Genomic DNA, 18,105 nt, shown 5'->3' on the forward strand with positions numbered 1-18,105 from the left:
GCACATCGAACCTAGCGTAGCTCTGCCTCCAAGCTGTCTGCATTAAGGAGCTGGAGAGAAGCCTTCCCCAAGCATCCAGTAGAGTGGCTCTGAGAGTCTGACTAGAACCTTCTCTGGGCATCACAGGCTCTCAAGGCTTCAAAGCTCCAGAACCTTTGAGATCCTTGCTCCCATTACAAAGGTTCTCCCTTGGCTTAAGGCTTGACTCAGCGCAGTCTCAAAACACTAAAATTTTAAGTCTCTCTTCAAGACCTTGTTTCCTGCTGCTGCTCAGCCCAGCATGCTGGCAGGAGCGAGCAAGCACGGCAGCCATGGCATCTGCTCTGTGGACTGCATGGGCTCCCTACCAGTGACTCTGTGTCTATGCACCACCCCCCCCCAGTTCCATGGAGATGCGAGGGGTGGCTACATCTCCGTATGAAGGAAGGATCCCTTCCTACTGGAGACAGAGCTGAACATAAATGCCCTTCGGTGCCTGGGTGTTAGACACTCATCCCCAGAAGCGGCAGCTAATGGGCAACCCTGAGGAATCATTTAACACTCAGACTAGGGGCGTCCCACTGATTTCCATTCCAGAACACCGAGGTTGAGCCACAGAGAAGGCTGTCATCCCCGCTGCCATTTGCCCAGGCCCAGTTCTTACTGTGGTACACCCCCTAGGTCAGTGTTCCCAGCAGGCGACCAGCTTTTGAGGGCAGGATTCTGTGACTTCCTACCTTTAGGTCGTGGGCAGCCTGTTCATCAAGCAGTGTTGTGGGCTGAACATTGGCAGCACCATCAGCTCAGTCACCACACGACAGACCCCGCACCTTGCAAAGCTGCCACAGGCCAGCCTGGCTGGCCATGACGTCCGGTGCAGGCTCCCATGTGGCCGACCAAATAAGCCAGGAGGCTTCCTCATTTCGCTCTGTTTCTACATGTCATCTACCAGCAGCTTATCTAGAGAGAGAGGGGCCGGACATGTAAAGCCTGCTCATTTAATAAGATTTTAGCAGTCTTAACCCCCTGCAAGTCATTTGTCCCTCACTCACTTAAAGCTTTTTATCTGTGGAGTAAAGCACAAATGGCCTCTTAAAATATTGAAAAAAACCAGACTTTATATCACAACTGGAGTCAAGTGTTAATTTGTCTTTCCACGTCTCTGTGTGTCTCGCCAGTCTGGCACCCCTCCAGCCTCTTGTCCACTCGGTCACCTCACCTTGGCGGTCCTTCTAAAGACATCACAAAGGCCGCAGCACTGCCACCTGGCCCGGGCACACTGTCCAAATGCCCATTTCCCCCTTGTGCCAGGTCTGTGGGCGCAGCTTGCATACCACTGACATACAGGAGAGCTAGCCACAGCCAGCATATAATGGGCACTTGAATGTTTCACAGGAATCCATTTATTTAATTTGGGATGTACTCGTATATCACCAGTGATATGAAGGGGGAGATCTTTCAAAACACATACATGAATTTTTAAAAAATTAAACGTTGCCCATTTATTTTAACTTGTAACAGAAAAAGTGGAACTTGCACATTACAACCATGATTTCAGAGCTATGGAATGACATACAATTACCTTCCTAAGTCACTTAATTTAAGTAAAAGCGAATTGACTTAAAGAAAACTATTAAGGAAATGATAGTAGAAGTAAGTGGATTTGCACATTTATTTAACAAATCCTTCCTGTGAGTGCCTACTTGTGGCAGGCATTGTTCTGGACCCTGAGGATACACAGTGAGCAAAGCAGACAAAACTCCTGGCCCTCCAAAAGACCCAAAAAAGCACTCCATAGAAATTCTCCAAATGGCCAGTAAGCACATGAAAAGGTGCTCAACTTTATTAGACATCGGGGAAATGCAAGATAGATCCACAACAAGCTCTACTAAACATCCACCGGAATGAAAAAGGAAAGAAAAATGACGATACCAAGATTTGGCAGGAATGTGGAGAGACCGGAACTCTTGTGGACTGCTGGTGGGAATGTAGACTGGTACAGCCATTTTGGGAAACTGCTTGGCAATTTCTCCTAAACTGGACCCAGATGTTGCACTCGGTTTTGTCTGCCCAACAGAAACACAGTCTTGTGTTCACTAAAGGACATGTACAATATCTGGGGAATGAGTGGGTCTCAGAAAATGCTGGCTGAACGAATTTAAAACCTATTCTGGAATGTTCTATGCAGAGGCAGATAAGACATGGTTGCTGTCGTTGACTAGCCCCAGAGCAGATTCTCTTGATTGAATACACTTCTCCTGAGCGTGTGCTGTTCCGGGTTTGTGCTAGGCTCCAGGCATACAGGGTTACATCAGAGACGGCGCTTACAGAGGTAAGCAGTCACTCACCTCAGCAACCACGTGACCTTGGCCTTTTGCACCTCGCTCAAGGAAATTTGGTTGAATGAGTACCAATATGGACAACGCTGGCTTACGTTCCATAACTACTTGTGTATGTGATTATGTGAACTCCCTCCATGAGAGCAGGAACCTTGTCTGTCTGTCTTCCTGCTGTGTCCCACACAGCCACAGAGAGCAGCACCAGGCTCCAAGTAGGGGGCTCGGCCAGTCTATGCTGGAGCAAGGATGGATGGAAGAAGTTGAATGGAGGTGGGAAGAGCTCAGGACTCTGTAGGTAAACTCACTACCCCCATTTCACAGAGAAGAGATCTGAGTCTCAGAGCACTGAAGGGGCTTGTGCTAAGCCACACCACTCCTGAATGGGTCTCTCCAGAAACTTGTGCCCTTTCCACGACAGCTCACTGCCTCCTGGAGAGGCCCAGGGGCTTGTGCCCACACCTGTGACCTCTTACCCACAGCTGTGAATCATGATGCCCATCACACCAGTCCGAGGAGGGAGGCAAGTCCCTGGGCTGTCTCCACCAGGGTTCCCTGTCTGTTGTCAGCTCCCACTGCAAGCTTGGGCTTCCCACCATGTAGAGAATATTCTGCAAAGAGTTTGACAGACCATACTTGCCTCTTCCAAGGACACTTACCAGCAGTTTCAATTATAACAATCAACCATGGACTTTTTTTTTTTTCCACTTAAGACAAAGATTAATATTTCAGGAGAACACAGTTCTAATTTACAGCCGAGACCTTTGGTGTAATCAGCAAAAGGGAAAAAAAAGAAGTCTGTGAACATCATTGGCTCACTCATGTTTCCTATTGCACTCCTCGCTGGGTTTACCTCTTTGGCCTTTAATTATTCCATTCTCTCACATGGCTTTATCTCTGACACTTCGGGATGAAAATGTGATTTGCCATTCAGAGGTTTCAGCAAAAATCACACTCCAGTCAGCAAATTGAGAGTCTGATAAAGGAACAGAGGGTTGGGCCGCGGCTTTGCGAGGATGTCTTTAAAGTGTTTTTTAATTAAATCTGTGTTATTATTTAGGATGGTGGAAAATCATTTACATGCATTACAGGGTCTGTTTGGAATCTCTGTCGTGCTGTTCTGAGAACTGTAGCATTAGTCATGGAACCTAAGGGCACTGTGACAAGTTTGCTTCCTCCATCAGATATTTTGTGAGCAGCACCCGCTGTGGCTACCTGCTTTATACTAGGCATGAAGCTAGGTCTGGTAGGGGTCACACAGAGGCACTTGGCAGAGCTCTTTTCCTACTGTAGCAGGGGCTAGATGACGTCACCACGTTGCAATACCACAGAAGGGGGAAGAAGAGGGTCAAAGGAATGAACATTACCGAGCCTCGATGCTAGGATCTTCTCTAGGGGCTTTGCCTGCGTTTGCTCTTCTAATCATACCATGGTCTGCAAAGAAGAATTGTGACCCCATTTCACAGACGGGAGACCTGAGGCTCAGAGCACTGAAGAGGCTTGTCCTAAGCCACACCGCTCCTGAGTGGGTCTCTCCAAAACCCTGTGCCCTTTCCACGACAGCGCGTTGCCTCCTAGAGAGGCCCAGGGGCTTGTGCCCACACCCATGAAGGGTGGCCTCACCCCAGCTGTGGATCACGATGCCCATCATGGCAGTCGGAGGAGGAGGAGACATATCCATAAGCGCACTCTCCACCAGGGGTTGCCCACCTGTTGTCAGTCAGCCTTTCCAGACTCCTAGACTCTAGGACCCGCTATTAAAACTGTCACTTCCTGTGCTCCTCCTTCAAAATATTTGTCACAACCTAAAATATACAGTCATTTGTATGATTATTCATTTACCATGTGTCTCCCCTACAAACTTTGAGCTTTATTTATGAAGGTAGAAACCTCTTCTGTGTGGTTACCACTGAATCTCCAGCAGTAGCATAGTCACTGGCACGGAGTATTTATAGAATGAAATAGGAAAAGGGAGGGAGGGAAGGAAAAAGGAAGGGAGAAGGGTGGTTGGGCCAGAAGGAGGAAGAAAAGAGAGATGGAGGGAGGGAGGGGGAAGGGAAGGAGGGAGGGAAGGAAGAAAAGAAGGGGAGAGAAAAGAGAAATTAGAGCCTCTTTTTTAGGAACCCCTGTGATTACCGTGGCCCTTCCCAATATTCTTTTCCCTGTATTTCATTTCTCTATTCTGTACTAGCATTTGTAGCCAGTAAAAGCAAAAAAGCCAAACAGCCTAGAGTACAGGTGTTCTCCAAACTGCCTGAAAGATCAAAAGATCAGATCTCTGGCTCTGGGAACCCCAAACCATGGAACACTTTGAGGGGTTACTTTGAGGGGTCTTCTTGGATAATTTGCCCTGCCAAGTACTTTGCACACATAGCCTGCGTGTGCTTTTTGGATTTCAAATGCTATGATCATTAATAAAATAATATATTCATATAAATATAAACGGTAGCTTTAAGTCGTTGTATTATTCTCTCAGACCACGGATGCAACTGTATGCAAAGCCTGAAATGTTTGAAATCAAAGAGAGACCCTCATTGGTGAAAAAAAAATAGGAGCTACACCTCAAAATACTCTACACATACCTGTGAATTAAGACAGATCATCTGAGAACCATGCTGTACCTGGACTTCCTTCCAGGGACTGTCTCAGAACAGTGTCATCCGTAGTAATTTCTACGGGACACTCACTATGTGCTGAGTGTCATATTGAGCCCTCTTCATGCATTGTTTTATTTATCCTTATCATGACTCATTTAACAGATGAAGGACACAGAGACGTAGGGAGTTTAATTTGCCTGAGGTCACACATGTAGTCAGTGGCAGAACCAGGAGTCATACGGCAAGCCACACCAGTTCAAAACCCTTGATATTAACCATTCAAATACAATCTCTCTGGCTCCAGGCTCTTGCTGGAGTATACCTTGATGATTCATTTTTCAGGCCACATCGAAGGGTGTTATAAGAGCCAGCCCCCAAAACTCATTGTTAGACTAATAAAAGGTGAGGTTGAGGTCTCTGCATCACACAATGCCTCCTTTTGAGAACCCACAAGGGAGATTTCAGTCTGGACTCAGCATAAGAAAGAGCTCTGCTTCTCTTTAACCAAAAGGATCCTTTCCTTTTGTGGGCATGGTAAGACAATATAACACATCAGGTTACCTCTTTGCACTGGCTTCTACACAGCTTGGAACCACTGGCTGCCCCTCTGCTGAAGAACAGACCCTTCCCACATACATTTAGGGGGCAGGCCACACACATTCCCTCCCACACTTCATCTTAACTTCCTGTCTTCGCCTGAGTCCCTAGAAAGCAAAGCCTGAGGCAAAAGTATATGGGTCTCTCCCTTATAATGAGGAGCGCAATCCCTGGGAATGTGTGTATGGGAAAGGGGAGTGAGGTAGGGATTGAGGGACGTAAATAAAAAGGGTGTGGTATCAAGCTGTGCACTGCTTGTGATCAAGTTCAGCTGATTGTTCTTTCGAAGCAAATATTTGCTAGTAGTAACTAGCTGTTAAGTCTTATGGGAGGAGAGAAAAGGAGAAGAATTTGTCCACTGGCACCTGTCTCCCAATAGCTCAATATTTGCCCAAGGAATGTCCATGTCCCCGTAGGTTTAAATGGCATTTGTCCTGCTGTGCCTTATGCCTCAGAGACAACTGGGAGCCCCACAGCAGGGTAAGGGGCCATCGGGTTGGGCCTTTGGATGGACCACGCAGAGTTATTTGCCACAATGTCAGCTGTAGCCAACCCGTGGCCACGCCCTCTGCCCCACTCCTCCCACAGAGAGATGATGCCCAGATGTGAGGTGGCCCAGAGAGGTGTCTAAGAGACTCTCCTACCCACATTTTCCCTTCCATGGCTTCTTATTTCCTGACTTAAAAAAAAAATTATCGGGGCGCCTGGGTGGCTCAGTTGGTTAAGCGTCTGACTTCGGCTCAGGTCACGATCTCGCGGTATGTGGGTTCGAGCCCCGTGTCGGGCTCTGTGCTGACTGCTCAGAGCCTGGAGCCTGTTTCAGATTCTGTGTCTCCTTCTCTCTCTGACCCTCCCCCATTCATGCCCTGTCTCTCTCTGTCTCAAAAATAAATAAACGTTAAAAAAAAAAATTATCTGCTGACTTTATCCTCACAGGCCATGTTCGATATGTTTTGGATGGGCCAGGGCATATATAAAATTCAACAATTATTTTCTGTGTGCTAATCCAGTCTCTCAGTAAGAGTCGTATCTTCAAAGCACCTCATGTCTTTTATTCCCTGAAGTGCCCCTGAGAGTGACTGGAGTGGGTGCTTGAGGGTGAACCCATAGCTGTTGTCACCACCTCTCTTTACACAACAAGGTGGCCTTGAGCTGTCACGTCTCGTACCAAGTATAAGGCTTTTGTTTCCTGAAGCGATTCCTCTAAGCCTGGGTTACATTTGTCATTGGAAACCCCAAGGATCCACAAGGACAGCATGTCCCTGGAATCCCCAACACTGAGCACTGTGTCTGGCATTGTGGGCACTGATGAATGTTTTTCCTGTAAACCAAACAGCAAACAATTACTATATTATAATTATACTATATTGTATTATATATTATATCATATCATATCATATCATATCATATCATATCAATAACTATCTATTGAGCACTTCCTGTATACCCAACACTGCATTAGCTGGTCTACCTTATTTCATCTTCACATAACTCAGCTCTTAGCAGCTATGGCTCAGTCATATAATCTGATGAGGAAACCAGATTTTCTATCATGATGGATTTTGCCAGAAGAAAAAATTCAAATAGCTTTCTGACTCTGAAAACGTCAACCCATATTGAGCCCTTAGAGAATCTGCTGTCTCCAGATCCCTCTCACTCTTGGTCTCAAGCTTTACCTCTTCACTGCATGACTCACGTGGCCCATCTACTGACTGCAACAGAAACAATCTGCATTTCTGGAACCTGGCAGCAAGGTGGCCTTTAATTACCTAATGTCTTTGAGGTCCTTAAAGTGTAATTAGTTTGATTGGACCTTGTAATTAAACGGCTAGCCAACCACATGGGAGGACACCTTCGGCTTGGGCGTTCTTTTCTTTCTTTTTCTGGGCTGTGGGCCTAAGAACTGCAACCCAAGAAACAAAGAGCCACCTGAGTGCTGAGCCACTCCTACGACCCAGGATGCAGGGATACCATTTAGAGGGAGAGAGGCTGATCTTTGTGCAGGGTAGCTCTGCTCACTGGCGGAATTGTCCCTGGTGTCACGGGCCCTCTAATCCCACCATCTCTGAATATTTGTCACCGAGCATCTCTGATGGCATGCCTAGGCACCTGAAGTTCCCCCCTCACTCTGCATGGGGCGCAGACATCTAAGACCCCTGTAAAAACAAAGGTTCCCATTGATGGGAGAGCAAGGTGTGAAAATCAGGGCATTTCATGGGGAGTCAGAGAGCCTCCGGTTTAGGGGCCCCCAGGGAGGGGTTCAGGAATTCAGTGTCAGCTTCTGATCCCCAGGGATTCCAGACATAACCATCCCCTCATTCACCCACTCATTCAAAAGGCATTTGTCCTAATTGAAGATTAGAGGCTGGTCTCCAAACCAGCCTCGCTGGTGGTAATTGTTTAAAGACCCAGGAAATATCTGGGAATTGAGAAAAACAACCAAGCAACATATATACATATATATGTGTCCACAGAAGAAAGACAGACTTGAAAATGAGAAAACAGAATGTGTGAAGGAGAGAAAAACTTTCAAACAGATGTAGGCAGTCCCACCATGGAACCAGAGTAAACCATTCAAGCAGGATTCTCAGTCGTGAATCTGAAACGTGGATTGTGCTGGGATGCCTGGGTGGCTCAGTCAGTTGGGCTGCTGACTTCAGCTCGGGTCATGATCTCACAATCCATGAGTTCGAACCCCGCGTCGGGCTCTGTGCTGACAGCTCAGAGCCTGGAGCCTGCTTCGGTTTCTGTGTCCCCCCTCTCTCTCTGCCCCTCTCCCACTCGTGCTCTGTCTCATTCTGTCTCTCAAAAATATATGTTTAAAAAAAAAGCTATAAAACATGGATTGTGCTTAACGCAATACTCTTAAAGTATGACACTGGGGTAAATGTTCCTGAATCAGCTTGTGGCATCTTCTCCTCTTTGCCCACATTTGATCAGTGTTGTTGATGCAGGCAGGCCAGGTCCAAGGGCCCAGGAGGTGGCGGGGAGGACCCACAGGACTAGCCAAGAGGGTCCTTGGCTTTGTGCAGGATAGAAGTCAAACATGAGCCAGCAGGAAGTGAGAACAGAGTTTTTGAAGGTATAGAGAGAGTGTAGGTGCAGACAGAGCGTCTGAAAGACTCAGAAAGGAAAAGAGAGTCTCGTCTTTGCTCAGGGTGTGGGGTTTTCACTGACAATTGTGGTCTGGTGTATGCATCCTCTCAGGCATCCAGGAACCAGTCAGAACAAGGACAACCCTCCGGGTGTCCTCCATAAGTCACTTATTGCTTAGAGCCAGGGGTCTTGGCATCGCAGTGTCTAGGTCTGGTGATCTGAAATGAGCATGGATGGCTTCCTCTGCTCATCCTCGCCTGGCCCTTCCTTAGATGTTACCTGTTTTGCTGGAAGACTCCAAAGAAATCATGAACTGCTTGTCCCTTACAACGAAGACATACACTATTTCTGAGACGTGTGTAAAGTGGGGATGTGGGTCCTAGCAAGAACACAAGCAGGAAAAGGAGCGAAAGAGCAGATTTTTATGGAGTCATTCGGTTTCCCTATCTCCTTGTGTCATTACTGCTGGCTTGGCTTTCACATTTATTTGGTTAGTTGGAGGGAATGCCAAGGAAGCGATGGCATCTAGAATTCAGGAGAACTGGGCTGCGGCCCGGTCACCTACTCCAGAAGCTGCCTCCGATGAAGTCACACTTCTGCAGGCCTTACTTTTATCTCTGTAGAACGCGTACAATACTCACCCATTTGTCCTCCCAGGGACTCTGTGGAGTACTTTGAAAATAATAAGTATTATTTCATTAATGGAAAATGATCAGTGCTGTTGCCATTAATGATGGTTATTAAATATCTATTATCAATACAAATTCTAAATCCGATGAGGAATGAAGGAGGAATAAAATAAACAAATAAATAAATAAGATCTAAATGGATGAGTTCCAAGGCAGTAAGGATAGTGATTAAGTACCAATCTCACTCCTCTCACTTCTAAGTGAGTGTTGGGGGTGGGGGGGATGGGGAGGGCCCCCTGATCCTGTTTGGAGGGAGCCTTGTTGTGGAGAGCACTTGCCCTTCACTTACCTCCTCTGGTGCACAAGGCACCTCCTCCCCAAGTCAACCCATCCCCTCCCTCACCTTGCTTTTGTTCTCTCTCTCTCTCTCTCTCTCTCTCTCTCTCTCCCCACTCGCCTCCCACCTTCCCACTAGCTAGCTTGCCTGAATTCCCACTCCTTCCTCCTAAGGCTGAGATGTTTGCAAGAGTGGTCCCGATAGCTCTAATGCCCTTTGCAGGCCATCGGCTCCCATGGCCACCACACAAGGACAAACACCTGTGTCAGTCCTTCAGCAAACCAGTGGGAGCAGCCCCCTCTGTCTGGTCTGAGAGCTAGGGGCAGAGAGGAGGGAGCAGCTAGATGCTTAGGGATTAAATGAAATGCTTCCAGAGGCCTCATCTGCCTCTCCCAAGGCCTTCCAGCCTATTTTCACTTGACCTGCAGGAATCCTTCCCAGACACGCTATTCAAGCTCTCATCCAATACGTGCTTATTTTTTTCTTTCTTGGGTGATCATACCACATAACGGTTTAGAGCTCCTCAAACCTTAATGCACACTGAACACCTAGAGATCTCATTAGACTGCAAATGCCAATTCGGAAGGTCAGAGTGACGTCTGCAACTAGTTTCTAACCGGCTCCCGGGTGATGGCTGTGCTGCTAGGACATGCTGCTGCTGACTGATGGCTCACAGTGATCAGCGAGGCTTTGCAGTGAGGCTCTAGACACAAACTCGGTGTGTGACCTTGGGCAAGTTACTTAACCTCTCTGAGCCTCTGCAAGGTGAAGAAAAGAATAGTGTTACTTCCAAGAGTTGCCCCAGCAAATACATAAGAATACATAAGACAGTGCATGGAAAGTTCTCAGCCCAGGGAGCAGCGCAAAGCAGAGGAGAAAGTGCTGTACACACAGAGGTGGTAATGATCGCAAGATGCTAAGATGGGAGCCTTCTCCTAAGTGGGCCTTTCCCTAGGGAAGCGTTTCAAAGAATTCAAAGAGCACAGGGGCACCTGCGTGGCTCTGCTGGTTAAGCGGCCAATTTTGGCTCAGGTCACGATCTCACACTTTGTGGGTTCAAGCCCTGTGACAGGCTCTGTGCTGGCAGCTCCGAGCCTGGAGCCTGCTTCGGATTCTGTGTGTGTGTGTGTATGTGTGTGTGTGTGTGTGTCTGCCCCTCCTGTTCATGCTCTGCCTCTCTCTCAAAAATAAATAAACATTAAAAAATTAAAAAAAAAAGAATTCAAAGAGCACATCTTTCAGGCTTAGGAATCGCCTGGGGCCCAAGGCAACCGCACATGACTAATTGGAAATACTTGTCGCAAATGAAACACCTTGGACAGGCTGAGCAGCAGCAGGTGCAGAGGCCTATGTTTGCATAACGGGTGGACAGAGGCCAGCTGCCGAGCTCCCCATGCCGCAGCACGCGGTTCCATGCAGAGGTCTGCGTCATTTCAGGAAAGGAGCCTTATTAAGCAGCAGTTAGTTCCTGGGGAACTCTAGCTTTGGGGAGATGCATTAGGTAGCCAGTTTTGCTCTGCGTGGCCAGACCAGCCCTTCTCAGTATCTAAGTAGGTGTGACTTTTGCTTATTTGTTCATCTACAAGTGGGCATGGGATATGATAATGAGAAACACCCTTCAAAATACGGAGGGGACTCAGGGCCACCTGGGTGGCTCAGTTGGTTAAATGTCTGACTCTTGATCTCAGCTCAGGTCATGATCTCATGGTTCATGGGATTGAGTCCCACGTAGGGCTCTGCACTGACAGTGCGGAGCCTCCTTGGGATTCTCTCTCTCTCTCCCTCTCTCCCTTCCCCTCTCCCACTCATTCTCATTCTCTCTCTCAAAATAAATAAATCAACTTAAAAAAAATACTGAGGAGATTGAGAGGTCAGCGTACTCTGTGCCTGATTTGGGGGGCGGGCGGCATCGGAGAAGCTGGCGAGGGCACGAAACAGAGGCATGTGTAAGTATGGCACGTAGAACCAAAAGATGACAGTGAAGACATCTTGTGTTTGGAGAAGCAAGGAGCGTGGACTCAGATGCGTGCATCTGTTTTCTATTGTCACCGCACAAGTTACTGCACACTTAGTAGATTCAAACAACACAAATTTATTATCTTACAGTTTGGAGATCAGAAGTCTGAAATGGGTCTCACGGGACTAAAACCAAGGTGTAGGAGGGCAGTGTTCCTTCGGAAGGCTCTGGGGAGAATCGGTTTCCTTGTCCTTTCCCGCTCCAGAGGCCACCCACCGTCCTGGGCTCCATCCTTAAAGTCAGTACTCACACCCCCCAGCCTCTGCCTCTACCACTTCCAGACTTCTCTGACCCGCCTTCCTCCCTCCCTCACTTGTAAACACACTTGTGATTACACTGAGCCTATCTGGATACTCCAGGAAAACTCCCCATCTCAAAATCCTTTACTTCACCACTTCTGGGAAGTCCCTCTGCCACGTGAGGTAACACATGTCACGCAAGTTGCAGAGGTTGGGATGTAGACATCCTTGGGGTGATTATTCTCCCCACATGGTGAGAGCGACTTCAGGGTGGCTGTCTCCCAGGATTTCGTGGGAAATGCAACTCATCAAGGAAGGTTCCTACTAAAGAAAACAAAACGTTTATCCAAGAGTTTGGGAGAGAGGAGAAAAGAATTGTCTGAGACTCAGCTCTCTTAGCAGGTCGGTAGGGAGAGCTTCCGCTCACACAGGGACTGAGGACCTGTGGTGTGCATGGCATCATGGTAGGTCTCCTTCATCCAGGCCCCGGGAAGAGCCACAGGAGAGGCAGGGCAGCTATGAGGGCCTGGAGAACATGCGGTCCTCGCCCTTCCCTCCTTCTACACAACGTACCTGCCTTACCAGATAAATCCAAACACTGCCTTAGAACCTCAGTGTGTGCAAAGAAAACCCCGTGTGCGTCTCCTTTACTCTCTCCCTACGCCATGCTCGCAATTCTTCTGATACCAGATGTGCAGGATTTTTCCCACATCAGGCAATGCTTTGAGACACCAGCTGGGTGTCCCACGGTCCAGTTCAACGCTGGCACTGAACTGGAGGTCACGCAGACCCTGCGGCTTAAAAGCTTGGTCCCACATCACCCCTACTTCAGATGCCAGTAAGCAAGTAGGAGGTGCCCAGATTACCCACAACTTCTGTCCAACTTGGCTACAAATCGGAGGTTCCAAAGACACCCCCCTCCTTGGATTCAGTCATTTGCTAGCACAGCTCCCAGAACTCGGGCAAACGCTAACTTACATTTATCAGCTTATTAAATAATAAAGCATATGAGAAAGGGTACAGATGATCAACCGGATAAAGAACAGTGAGGTCTGGATGGATCCCAAGTGTAGGGGCTTCTTCTGTTCCTGTGGAGTTGGGCTGCACCACCCTCCTGTATTTGGATGTGTTCACCAACCTAGAAGCTCCCTGAAGCCCATACTGTTGGGACTTTTATGGCGATTTCATCATATAGGCATGGCAGGTTACTATTTCCAGCCCCTCTTCCTTGTCCAGAGGATGGCAGGGGGGCACAGGGGAGGCTGAAAGTTCCAAGCTTCCAATCATGACTTGGCCTTTCTGATGACTGACCCCCATCCAGGAGCCCACCCAGAGTCGACTCACTGGGACAAAAGATGCTTCTATTGCCCAGGAAATTCCAAAGGATTTAGGGGCTTACTGTCAGATGCTCCTATCATGCAGAGAATGGCAAAGGTCTTAAGAGTACTGTGTCAGGAACTGTTGCTGAGACTAAATGTTACAACAAAAGAGTCTCCCAATACCCCAATTTACAATGGTTTTTAGGTCAGGAATCGAAGGTAAAGATAGATATAGAGATTTCTTAGTACTCACACTCAGGCGTTCGAATAACTGCTTTGGAAGTGGGTCTCAAGTCTGAGCATCTCCCCGCTTCTGCCAGATCACTGGAGAAGGAGCCTTAGAGGCCTAGCCTGGCAGAAACAAGTCTCCAAGTTTCCTGCATGGGACCTCTGCTTCTTCCACGTGGAGCAGATGTCTGGTGCACAACAGACTCTGTGCATGCTGATTGAATTGATAAATGAATGAGTAAGTGAATGAATGAATGAAGGAATGAATATGGTCTACAGAACCTTTAATGGGAGGCTTTTATTATTGTATTACTTAACCAGGGATTCTCCTTTTAAAAGTAGCACTTCCTGGGGCACTTGTGTGGCTCAGTCAGTTGAGCATCCGACTCTTGATTACGGCTCAGGTCATTATCCCAGAGTCATGGGATCAAGCCCCACATCTCTCGCTCAATGAAATGAAATGAAATGAAATGAAATGAAATGAAATAGCACTTCCTGAACATATATAACAGCTTACTCTTATTATCATACGGGATTCAAAGAGTGTTCTTTCCTCACACCAGAGAATGGTGGTAATTCTAGGTTGCCCCTTTGCAGTTTCTGACATGGTGAGTGATAGGATGGAATACTGCACACATCCTTTGAGCACCTTCTATGCCCCTACCCCTGCACAGTGAGAACATGGGGGGACCAAGAGAAGGCTGTTACGGACTGAATTGCATCCCTCCAAAAAATATGTTAAAGCCCTAATGTCCAATAATAGACTGTGACGTTATTTGCAAATAGGTCTGTTGCAAATTAAATTACTTAAGATGAGGTCATACTGGGGTGTGGGGGGGCCCTTACTGCAATATGACTGGTGTCCTTATAAGAAGATGGCCGTGTGAAGACACAAACACGCAGGGAGAATACCATGTGAAGATAGGAGGGAAGACTGCACCCACAAGCCAAGAATGCCTGTGGCCACCAGAAGCCAGGAAATAGGCCCAGAACAGATTTTCCCTCAGAACCCACAGGAGGGCCAACCCGCCAACACCTTGCTCTCAGACCTCTGGCCTGCCGAACTGTGAGACCGACAAGTTCCTGCTGTCTGAAGCCAAGGGGGTTGTGCTTTATTGCAGTAGCCCGAGCAAACTAATACGAAGGCCAACACAGAGTCGTGGATGTAGGCCTTCCCAGTCTTCTTCAAAGATGTGGCAAAACCTGGTCCCTGAACGCTGCGGCTCTGACAGAAGCCAGGATGAATTGAGACATACTTGCCTCAGTTAACGTAGAGGGCCGTATATATTTTCTGACATCTGCCATCAGGCTGAAGCTTGGAACCAACACATGCGTGGCACCTAACCAGCTCTCAGAAGTCCACACTGAGTCTGGGCATGGAGCTGGTCAGACTACCCCACCGTCTCTCCAAAGCAAGGCAAGGTCAGCGCTGGGCAGATTTTTGTGTTTCTTTGGGTTGCTTTATTTTAGGGGGGAGGGAGGAGGGTGGCTCTTGCTGGATTTTAAACCGTTCCCAAAGCTTTATTACGAGACCAAAAGCCAGGGGTGAAAATTCCACTTGGCAAATATCCTTGACAGACTGGCCTTAAGATGTTGGATGTCCTAATGAATTTCGGCCTGTGACTGTTCCCGAAAGGGTTGTACAAGTTCTCCCAGACTTCACGGACTGACTTATAGTTCCAAGAATGTACCCGGTTTCTTCGCCGGGAATTCCAAGCAGAGATAACCTATTCACATGCCTTCCCTGGAGGCCCCCGTGAACTGCAAAGAGGCCTTTCTACAGAAACTGCTCTGCGAGGGGAACAGGTGATCCACACGTGGCTGGGACAGATCTCTTCCGGAGCAGTGATGTCATACAGTGACCTGGGCCCGCTAACATTAGCCTTCAATCACACCCAGGCACTCCAAATGCTACCAAAGCAAGATCAGCATGAGAAGCCCATGTGTGTGTGTGTGTGTGGTGGGGGGGGGGGGGGGCGGTCAGCGCTGGAAGTTCAGCCTCTCCTTGTGGGATGCACACTCGTCTCGGTTACCAGAGAGCTAACAGACAGTCGAGGTAGGCATGTGGCCGAAGGCGAGGAGGGACAGAGGCGCCACGGCTGGTGGCTGGAGCCAGTACCGGAGGAGGGCCCAGGGAGATCCGAGACGGGCTTGCTGGCTGCCACGTGCTGTGTCTTTGGAGATGGAAGCGCTTAACCAGTTCCATTCAGAATCGGCTCAGTTTTCCAAAGGGGTAGAATTTATTATTTGAATTATTCAGGGGAGGTTTATTCGCCAGCACCGAGATATGAGATCTGTCAACTAAATTATAATTATGTTTCTCTAAAGATATCCACTGGGAGAGTCCTCTTTTTTTTTTTTTTTATTTAAACTTGCAAGGAGGAGTCAGACTGTGTATTTATGAACAGCCAGGCTCAATATTCTGAGTGGCGGAATGAAAAATTAATTTTCTGCAAATACATTAGTGAATAGTTAACTGCATCTCAGTAACCTATTTGTTTAATATACCGGGGTTCTCTTCAAAGAGCTTATGATTTATTCTCATCTTTGCCAGGAGATAACTTTCAAAAGCATAGGCCTGAGGATGAGAAACAGGAGTTCTGGGCTCCAGCCCCACTGCCAACAAGCTGGGGCTCCTTAAGCGAGCCCCCACTGCACTCTGGGCACTGTAGGCACCAGGGGACCCTGTCCTTCTGCAGCTGCCCACAAATGTCACCCTCCCTGAGTGTGAAAAGGGTGATGTGTGACTGCTCACTGCTGCTTATCTAATAAGGAATAAGAAGAGAAATTCAGCACAGAAAGGAACATTTTTGTACCAAAGTGTCCCCCCACCTTGTCTTCCTTCTGCCAACTCTTGCCTCTCCTGCCAAGGTCCTAGGAAATTGAGAGAGCCCTTCTGGGAGAAGCCCCCTCGCCTTCCGTCCATTCCCCTTTCCCTCTGCCTACAGGCAGAAGGCCCAGGGCTCCCAGGATGGGGCCTATTCTCATGAATCTTCACCACCCCACCGTTCTTTCTTCACATGGTCCTCCTAGTGGTGCCTTCTGGGCCTCTAGGTCCATAAGTGCACCTCTCACCTTCTCTTCGGAAAGGTCATTTGGCACTGGGTACCCAGGATTTGATCCCCATCATGGCTGAAATGCTGTGTGCCCCGTAACAGAGGAGGAAGCCAAATGAGAGCAGACGGGGGCTTTGCAGAGCATGACTGCTGTTCTCCCGTGCATCCATGCTTTTACATGTGCAATCTGCATTTATCGAGAACCTACCACATACCTGGAGTCCAGGCAAGGCCCTGCCCCATGGATCTCAGAGCCAAAGGCTGGCCAGACCAGCAGGATAGCCACTAGCCATGCATGACTGTTGAGCAGTTGAAATCCGGCCAGTTTGAAGCAAGGTGTGCTGACAATGTAACGAACACAGTGCCCTGCAAAGACTTAGTAAGAAAACCAGAATGTAAAATATGTTATATTTTAAGATTGATTACACGTTGCATGATGAATGGATATATTGAATTAGAGTATATTATTGTTTTAAGGTTATTATTTTGAGAGAGAGAGAGAGAGAGAGAGAGAGAGAATGAGTGGGCAAGGAGCAGAGAGGGAGAGAGATTCTCAGGCAGACTCGCCCTGAGCCCAGACATGGGGCTACGCCCCACAATTGTGACACCATGTCCTGAGCCAAAATCAGGAGTCAGATGCTTAACCAGCTGAGCCACCCAGGTGCCCCTGGATTAGAGTGTATTATTAAAGCTAGTATCACCTGTTCCTTTTTAGTTTTTTAACGTGGCTACTTAAAAAATGTAAAATTATGTATGTGCCATGAATGTTGTAAGGGACTTGGGTAAACCCCAGGAGGTAGTTACTATTGTTATTTCCATTGCCTAGATGAAGGAACTGAGGCACAAAGAGGGAATGTGACTGGCCTGGGATCACACAGCCAGGAAGGGGTCAAATTAGAGCGTGAACCCTGGAGGCCTGGCTCCGGAGCCCCAGCGTTGATCTGTCCTAGGTCCCTCTCCAGGCTCAGGCTGAGCGGTGAAGCTGAGTCTATGGAAGGTGGGCACCCCGCGGGTCTGGAGCCGTGCGGAGACCAGTCTGCAGACACAGGAAGAGTAATCTGGGGGCAGGGAGTTTGGGATAGACCCAAAGGGGTGCTGGCGGCAGCGGGGCTGAAGGAAGGGCAGAGACTGACGCGCCCATGACACCAGCCCTGCCAAGTCCTCAGCACCACGTCACAAGCTCTCCCGTCCCCTCGGTGCTCCTACCACAGGGCCATTGTCCCTGCCCTTCCCTCCTCCTGGAACCTTCTTACCCCCACCGGCCCATTCACCTGCCTCCTTTTCCTTCACCCTGACTTCTTCACTGCCACAACTAGCTCCGATCTCCCAACTTTGAGCTCATATGGCACCTTGTACCGCCCCTACATAGTATTTCTTTCAGTTAGAACATTACATTTATTTATGCATTTTCTGTCTACTCCCTTAGGGAAGGAACTGCGTCTGTTTTTGCTCACTTTATACACTCGACACCTAGAACAATTCCTGATCTATATAGTTGCTACCAATAAATATCCATGGAATAAACAAACCTTCCTGCAACACAGGTGTTCTACCCATTTTCCAGATGAAGAAACTGACCACCAAGTTTAAGAAAGTTTGAGAAAATTGCCCCAGGTCCCAGCCCAGGTAAGAGGGTGCAGCTGAAATTTCCTCTGACCTGACTCTTCAAAGCCAC

General features: G+C 48.2%; 1 protein-coding gene and 1 long non-coding RNA gene across 5 annotated transcripts in view; one reads left to right on the forward strand and one right to left on the reverse strand.

Moving 5' to 3' along the window:
- The window catches only part of CLSTN2 (calsyntenin 2), a 603,671-nt gene that overhangs the window by 533,775 nt on the left and 51,791 nt on the right, over window positions 1–18,105 (forward strand). The gene's annotated exons all lie outside the window — the stretch shown is intronic.
- On the reverse strand, window positions 11,644–16,947 carry LOC131511917 (uncharacterized). Of its 2 annotated transcripts, XR_009261808.1 has the most exons (3): window positions 16,646–16,947; window positions 13,400–13,588; window positions 11,644–12,151 (listed from the first exon to the last, which is right to left on the reverse strand). It is a non-coding gene; the product is annotated as an uncharacterized LOC131511917 (long non-coding RNA). The 2 variants fall into 2 exon arrangements; XR_009261807.1 differs by lacking the exon at window positions 13,400–13,588.

This window comes from Neofelis nebulosa, chromosome 5 (genome assembly GCF_028018385.1).
Source record: "Neofelis nebulosa isolate mNeoNeb1 chromosome 5, mNeoNeb1.pri, whole genome shotgun sequence".
Taxonomy (NCBI): domain Eukaryota; kingdom Metazoa; phylum Chordata; class Mammalia; order Carnivora; family Felidae; genus Neofelis; species Neofelis nebulosa.